Here is an 8244-nt window from a genome sequence, read left to right as displayed (position 1 = left end):
TCTGGGTCTGGGTGATGCCTGGTTGGAAATCACATACAGCGACTCAAAACACCACCAGAAACAAACGCGTTACTATTTCCAAACCAGTAATCAGATTAAAGTTACTTGTCCAAGTCACTGTGCGTCACTATTGTAGCGTCCAATAAGACAAGTTTCTTATCTGCAAAGCCGCTTTATTATTAAACAGAACTGGACACTCTTCCATTCTCTTCCTAACAGACACAGGCAGTGCATGCATGGTCACTTGACCCCGCCCATTTCTCCACTCCCAGCCAATCACAGGCCAACCCGCTCTCACGGTGCGTTCAGGTAACAGAGAAGAATCGGCAGCAACCATCGTCATCAATTAACCTTAATGCAATAAGCCCAATCTTTTTAAAATAATTAATCAATCAATTAATTAAATCTTAATAAAGGCAAATAAAGTCGCTTTGAGCAGGCAGTGCAAATAAATAAATAAATAAATAAATAGTGCAACAGACTACAACTACATCTCTGGGTAAATAAATACCAGTAATAGTAAAAATCTGATAACAAGCCATGAGTCAGATATAAATACGAGAACGAATGAAAGTCAAAGGTTAAATATGTATAAACAAGGTGCAGGGGGCAGAGTTTTTTGAAAAAGCGGTTGTAATTCTTATGTTCAGACAATGGGGGAGTGTTGTTGGCAGCTGCTGAAAATAACTAAGAACGTAACTTGTAATCAAACTTAGTTACTTTTAAAAACAAGCAATTGGTGAAGTTACTTTTTAAAGGAATAACTAGTAATCAGATTAGTTTGTAAAAGTAACTGATCATATCAATAAGAACCAGAATCTGTGAAAAGGCTTGCTTTGATTGTCGGCGTGGCTGTTGAATATTTGTTGTTCATTTCTATTGTTGATAAAGGCCTACGAAGCAAAATAAGTGTTTTAGAACGGGCATTCATATCTTCATAACCACCACGTCGGATACCGTCCCAGGCAGACGACACAGTAGTATTAGAAATATTCATCATAGACCCATTAAAACAAAATATTTTCTGGAAGACTGATGATTATTGCTAAATTGCGAAGTTCTGACCTGAACTTTAAGCAATAACCGGAAAGCCAACAAACTCGCTCGCTCGCACACACACAAACAAAACTCAATTACAGACTTATGAATGTCACAGAGGTTTTCCTCTCCTATGGATGACTCAGTCCATGTTTTAATTGTCAAACTTTGGCACACTGAGAAGTGGCTAATGTGAGTTCAGGTGGGTTTATCCTCCACATTGCTGGGTGACACTGATAACAGTCACAGTGGGCTAACAGAGGAACCGCTTGGGTAAGTTTGGCTGTGGTTTGCACCTCTCCGAGGAGCTTCATTATCAGTCTTCAAAGAAAATGTCAACTACAAACAAAAAAAAGCATCATTAGTCTCTTTTCCTTTCTGTGGCGGAAAAAAAAAAACCCATAATCATTAGTGTTTTTCTCTCTCTCTCTCTCTTTTACGGCGCCTGCAAGACAGCTCCTTTTTCCTGAGCTGGTACTTTAAGAGGTATGTTGAACATCTCTCTCTGAGTCTCTCTCTTTTTTGCTTGCAACCACACACAAACACACACACACGCACACACACATGCTAACTGATTAAAACCTTCACAAACTACTCACATTTGCATAGATAGCAAAAACAAGTGATATGAAAGGAAAAGTTATTGCTGCTATAGCTTTCACCCTGCCAAAACACAGAACGCTATATATGCTAATTAGCCATTTAATATGAATGTCTAATTAATGGTATGCAAATGAGGCAGTGCCATTATTGGACCTGTTTGATATGGGGATGGACGCGGTATTGAAAATCCTTGGGAAAACAGACTTCCGATGCAGACGCTCAACACACACAGGAAATCAATTTGGTTAATTGTCAAATATGCAAACATGTAAATTGAAGTCACGCATTGCCATGACCAAGGCACCTAACCATTGTCCCAGGAGCATGAATGTGGGCGCGGGAGTGAGAACACACACGCACACACACACACACACACACACACACAGACACAGGGGCCACAGGCGCAAACACACAAGCACACACTCCTCTTATCTCATCAGCCCTTTAACGTCGTTGGTATTCAGTGCCTCGTCCTCTGACACAATGCATGCCACTAATTACCAATTCCCTTGATAAGAGCATTGCCCATAGAATACATGATGAAAGATGAAGGGGCTCGCCTGCTCGGCCGCGGCCATTGAACATTCTGACTATACGCCACTTTGAAAATTGGCTTTCAATCAACAGAGCAAGGACTGCTTAATTCTCCCACAGTTAGGCAGCAGTGCTGTCTTCTCACAATGGCCCTTTAAAACAGCTGCCATCCAGCCTCTGCAGACAGCTAATGGCAGAGGACAAATACCTGACAGTCTCCTTGTGGAGTGCGAGGGCAAAACATTCTCACCCCCAACCCCCCCCCCCCCCCGCTCCCACTCTCGCAAGGATGTCTGGCTGTGCTGTGAACTGTATCACCTCGCACAAGACCATAAAGCATTCATCACCGCGAGCCCAAAACAGAGAAAGTCACCAGCGACGCCGTCATTCTCCTCCACTCACTGTGACTAAGAGGAAGATAAAATGCAGGAAGGCTAGACATCACATAAAAGATTTGTTTTCTTTCCTGCTTCTTCTTCTATTTTTTTTTTTTTTTTTTTTGGTAGTAGCACTGAAAGTTAATTGAATTTGTATGTTAATGAGGGCTGTGCATAGCTAACGAGCTCAGTGTGCGACCCATTAACACGTTGAATGATTGTTATGCCCAGGGCAAGAATCACCTATAGGAGCTCCAAACATGAAGACAAAGAGCCAATCTGAATACATTATAGATTCATTTACATGTTCATTGACATTACATACGTGTTACGCTGATATTTGTACCTCAGTTCAATCATCCATACCTGACTAGAAAGATCTTTGTGTACAGAACAGGAGGTCTACTAAGAAAAATCTGTCCTCATGTCTACGTTTGAAGTAGATTTTTATGTAATAGCGGGGAAATGGACAAGCGAGCTGAAACCGGGGCGGTCATTGAGAAATCCAGTGACTAATTTGCTCTTTACTCATTGAGTGTTTCAGCTCAATGATGACAAGTTCCCACCTTGTTGGGAATGAGGAAGTGGTGTGATTCAGTCGCCCTCCCTCATCACCATGACAATGTGTGAAGCACAGTGAGATCTCTCGGCTACCATTACGATGAAAGCAACACGTCTTTAAATAGCCGCTCGCTGCCAGTACGTAGAAAAAAAAAACCCAAAAACAAACACATTTCCATCTACGCGTAACAGACAGCCGCTTATTACCACCACTGCCCTAATAAAGACCGCGGATACGAGGAGCAGAGGTGTTATTCTGTTATCCAACATTTCATCAGTGTTGAACATAACAAGTCGCAGGCCTAACTTTGAAGCAGCTGGGAAAACAAGCTTGTGCTCTGGCATATCTAACAAGAGAAACATGCTTTAGATGAGATGTTTCAGTGCTTTCTAAGTCCAACCATGTAGTTCTAACTGATCTTGTCATGGTATTCTGGTAATCAGGTTGAGCTATTGTCCTGTTTTGTTTGGTCTGGTCTTGTTGTGGGAACCGTCAGTGTCTTTACAGTAGTAGTTTAAAGCAGGGGTGTCAAACACAAGGCCAATGAGATAGAATCGTTTTCATCAGAATTGGCTTGAATTGTAATTGTTTGTTTCTTTGCAAAAATATAGATATGTTTCTCACATATACAACTTAAAAATTTATATTTAAAGGCTATGTGTGGCTCCTGATCTCCTGCAAAGTTTTTGTGTGTGTGTGTGTGTGTGTGTGTGTCTGGTCATATAACATAACATTTTAAACCCTGCTCTTAAAGTTCACATTTCATGTTGTGGCTGGGTTGTCTTCTCATCCCACCGCGCGCATGCCCACTGTTCACTCATTCATTGATTGTGTCTCAGCTGACCTCACTTACGCTGTGGGTATATACTGCGAGCACTGCGTCCGTATCCGAGTCTGTCTTGTTCCAGCAGTTGACCTTGACTTGTTTTGTCCCGCACGTCCAGTTTACATCGCCTTTCTGTTTCCTGGATCCACCTTTGCCTGGCCCTGGCGAGTACTGTCAACAAAGATTGCTCACTTGTGTTGTGACCCGTGCTTCCTCTACCTTCAATAAACTCCTCAACTCAGTACTGAGTCATGAATATGAGTCCTGACCTGATCACTTTGTCACACACAATGAAGCTTGAGTTCAATATGGAGCCGCGCTCTATTGACACCCTGTCTATTTGTATCCACCAGCAAAAAACACACACTTTCCTCACCACTTCTGCCTTCAAATGCCATTAAAACCACCTGATCATCAATTCTAACATCACAGTTTTTTTTTTTTTGTCCAATTAGCCAGAGTTAATCAGTCTCCTCTTCTTACTCTTTGAAACTCATTAGGAAACGGTCGCTCAGAACACACGCCGTGCGAATCGCATCCGTTTTACTTGTCAGGGAGACTCTTCAACAATCCCATAAGCCATCTATCACTCCGCTCTACCACCAGCATCTTGACTCCAAGAGGTCCTATCGTCTACCTTCATCTGCTCCGTTGCCCTCCGATGTTGTTTTCATCACTGGAGTGTAATCGCAGAGGCCTTAGCATTCATTTGGTCGCACTTCGGTAACCATTGTTTTTGCCACTCTCCTAACTGATCCATTCTTATTGAACTGTGCTGACAACCGGACTTGTTGGTAGTGTCATCTCACACTTCCATAGGGTAACTGGTTTGTTACAGGTATTTATGGGTCCCGTATAACAAGTATGTAGCTTTACAGATGCCTCCGTTTGCGCAATACTTTAGCTCACGACCAAAACTTACAAAACTGACTCGACTGTTTTCCATCACCACTTTGTCAAAGTTAGGATCTCAGGAGCTGAATCCTTTCTAAAACTGTGTAAAAAACACCAGGTCCCTCCTGGACAGATTGCTTGTTTGTCACATGTTTAACAACAAGAATCTAAATCATGAAAGGGCATTTTAAGTGGCGCCGATAGGGCTCCATCTACAGTAGCCAGGTTCCAGGGTAAATATTGTCCTCGAGTGGCTGAACTGCTCTTATTAAGAACAGACTGTTGAGTGACAGAGAACATAATATAAAGATAATAATCCACTGTAGTCAATTACACATATTAAAGTCACCTATGTCAACAAAGTAGCATATCATTTATGTTGTGATTGAAGCAAAGATTGTGTTTTCGGACTCTTAAACTACTACTTTTTTAGACAATGATAGCCAATCAGCCACAAGTTTAATACGTAAACTGAGCGATTTAACTCACACTATTATTCACTGTTTTAGTTATGCAATAGTTGTTTAATTGTTTTAGGGTGGAAAAAAACCAAAAACGTCAGTCCTACACCTTACTGAGTTTTACCGTGTAAAAGACCAAACAATAATAGAGCCTGGAGTTTCCAATAAAGCTTTATGTTTAACAAGAGGGTGGAGGCAATGTGGCCAATTTAACTGCTTTTTCTCTATATTTAGTGTCCCAAATGGAGCAACATTTTCTGGTGTTGTTGGAGACTTCTGGAGGCTGGTATCGCTCGCAAGGCTGCCCAATCCTCACGTATCAGCCCCTCTTAGCTGGACAGAGAGCAGGAAATGTTTACCGTACAGACTGTAAATGAATCACACATCCGCAAAGCCACTGCCGGCTAAACTGGGACCGGCTAACCATCATTTGTAGTTGTTTTTTTCTTTTTTTACACACTTTTCTGTGTCTTAAACGATGTTTGCATGCTGGTCAGTTTATGCAAATGAGATAAATGTGTCGCTTAGAGACTTTTTGCATGTCCAACGTCGACTTTCTTTCCTGAGAAGTTGGTAGCACAGTGCGGAGGTTGTTGTTTCTATGCTTCATAGAAGGAACTGATCAAAACTGACAAAGGTCATTCGGTTAGGCTGATAGCATTTGAAGCAGGTGTAGCAGGTCAGCATGCTAAAACCAGCATTTTGCCTGCAGCACTGACGTGTGAATGCGTCTTGAGACTTTCACTCTCGTAAAAAAATAAGTTGTTTTTGTTCTCCACGTCGATGAAAGCTTGTCTTTGCTCCTCTGGTCAAGGTCCCCCCCCTATTGTGGGAGATAAACAAGTAGAAGTGATTTTTCATCATTACGTTTCCCTCAGTCTGCCATTAAGACAAACACTGAAAGCAAATGCAGTGGCTCGGTTGGAAATCAAAGAACAGCACCTGCAGTACTGCTGCTTTGTATGTGAAGCCATATTTATTGACACTGTGAAGAACATCTGCGTGATTAAATATAATACAAGCAACAGTGTACAGGCCGATGTCAGTTATCTCCTGTTTTTTTCAATTTTTTTCCCCCTCAGCATTACACTTAATATGTCAGATTTAATCTTGTTAATGATCAACTGGGCTTAAAGCGGCAGCAGAAGTGTTCAAATTTATTCATATGCCACATGTAAAGGCGTAAAGTATGGACTATATATCTCCTGTGATGACTTGATTGGGATTTGACTCCCGCTATTAGATTGCATAAGGCAAGTTGGATTGCACAGTGAATATGAGCCTCATCATAGTTGCTGTACGGCAGATAATAAGGCTTCCGCTCTGAATAAGTCTAGACGTCTTTTTCTCCCTTGGGGTCTTATTCATATCGCCGAGACATAGAAAAGCTAATCACCGCGGGCTTTCATAATGCACACACTCAAAGCACATCAGACGGAATGGAGTACATGGAAAGTTCAGATCAACCTGGATGTATCATTCATTCCCTCTCCTTCATTCTCTCTCACACACACACTCCTCCCTCGCTGGCTCAGCTGTTATATAAATTTGCGGTGCGTCCACCGGCTCTGCCCACCTCCCTCCCAGCCCTCGCTCTCCCGGCTTAATGGCCGAGTGTGTATGTATTGACACTGCTCCTCAAAGCGGCACAGCAGTGCGAGGGCAGTGCAGTCCAGCTGGGGGTCAGCTTAATGATAAGGTTAATGAGGGTGGCCAGGACTCAGGCATGCCTCTATGGGCTATTACAGGGAGAGGAGGAGAGGAGAGAAAATATGGGAGGAGGACAGAAGGAAGAGAAATGAAAGGTCGAGGAAGTGAAAAGGGAAAAAAATGGAGAGCTTGGAATGGAAAAAAAAAAAAAAAATATATATATATATATATATATATATATATGGGAAAGGAGAGAAAAAGCAAGGGGAAAGTGGGGAAGAGATGGACGGGACAAGGTCAGAGGGCATGTAGAGAAAAGAGAGAATTGGAGAAGTGAATACAAGAAAAGAGCTGAGAGGGGTGAGGAAGGAAAGCATGAGGAGGAGTGGGAAAGAAGCTGGCCCACACACACACACACACACACACACACACACACACACACACACACACACACACACACACACACACACACACACACACACACACACACACACACACACACACACACACACAAGGCTTAATCATTCACAGTCAATAAATACCCCCAGTATGTGCGCCTTCCTGCTCTACACTTGTGGTTCATTTTACTGGACAGACAATAGAATTAATGAGCACATGTGTCACTTAATCATCAGCCTGGTTGCTGGTAAAGAAGCGGTCATGCTTCCAGCAAGACACTGGGAGTCACAAACCCTCAAGCTGACCGACACACACACACACACACACACACACACACACACACACACACACACACACACACACACACACACACACACACACACGCACACGCACACACACACACACTCCTTTCCATACAGAGCAGGTTAAAACTGCCCAGACAGCCCTGTAGGTGTAAATCCTCAGCTGACAGACATATTGTAGGTGTCCCGGCAGAGATTAGCCAGTTTCCTCCTTTAGCTTGGAAAAAGAATGTCCTGAATCAGCTCCAGAATACTGCTGATGCCCCTCTCTAATAGGCTAATCTGTGCTAAACACTTGTTTTGAGCGCGTGTGTGTGTGTGTGTGTGTGCGCGTGCATTCGTGCGTGTGCCTTAACCGCATCTCTTTTGAGATTAGCCCCAAGGTGTCATTGAAGCACTGTGGGCGCCTACCTCAGCTTTTAGTGAAAATAAATAAATTAAGGGATTTGCTATCTTTTCATTGAGGTATTTTATCTGATGCTCTAAATCTGTTGTGGTGTCGAGGATGCGCCACTGTAGAAATAACCTCATATTTTCAGGAAAGTTTCAAGAAAAGACATCAAGGGAGCGCTCCCGGGATGCTGTGAGAAAACAACAC

The sequence above is a fragment of the Blennius ocellaris genome (genome assembly GCF_963422515.1).
Source record: "Blennius ocellaris genome assembly, chromosome: 20".
NCBI classification, from domain to species: domain Eukaryota; kingdom Metazoa; phylum Chordata; class Actinopteri; order Blenniiformes; family Blenniidae; genus Blennius; species Blennius ocellaris.
Note: the sequence above shows the minus strand (reverse complement) of the source record.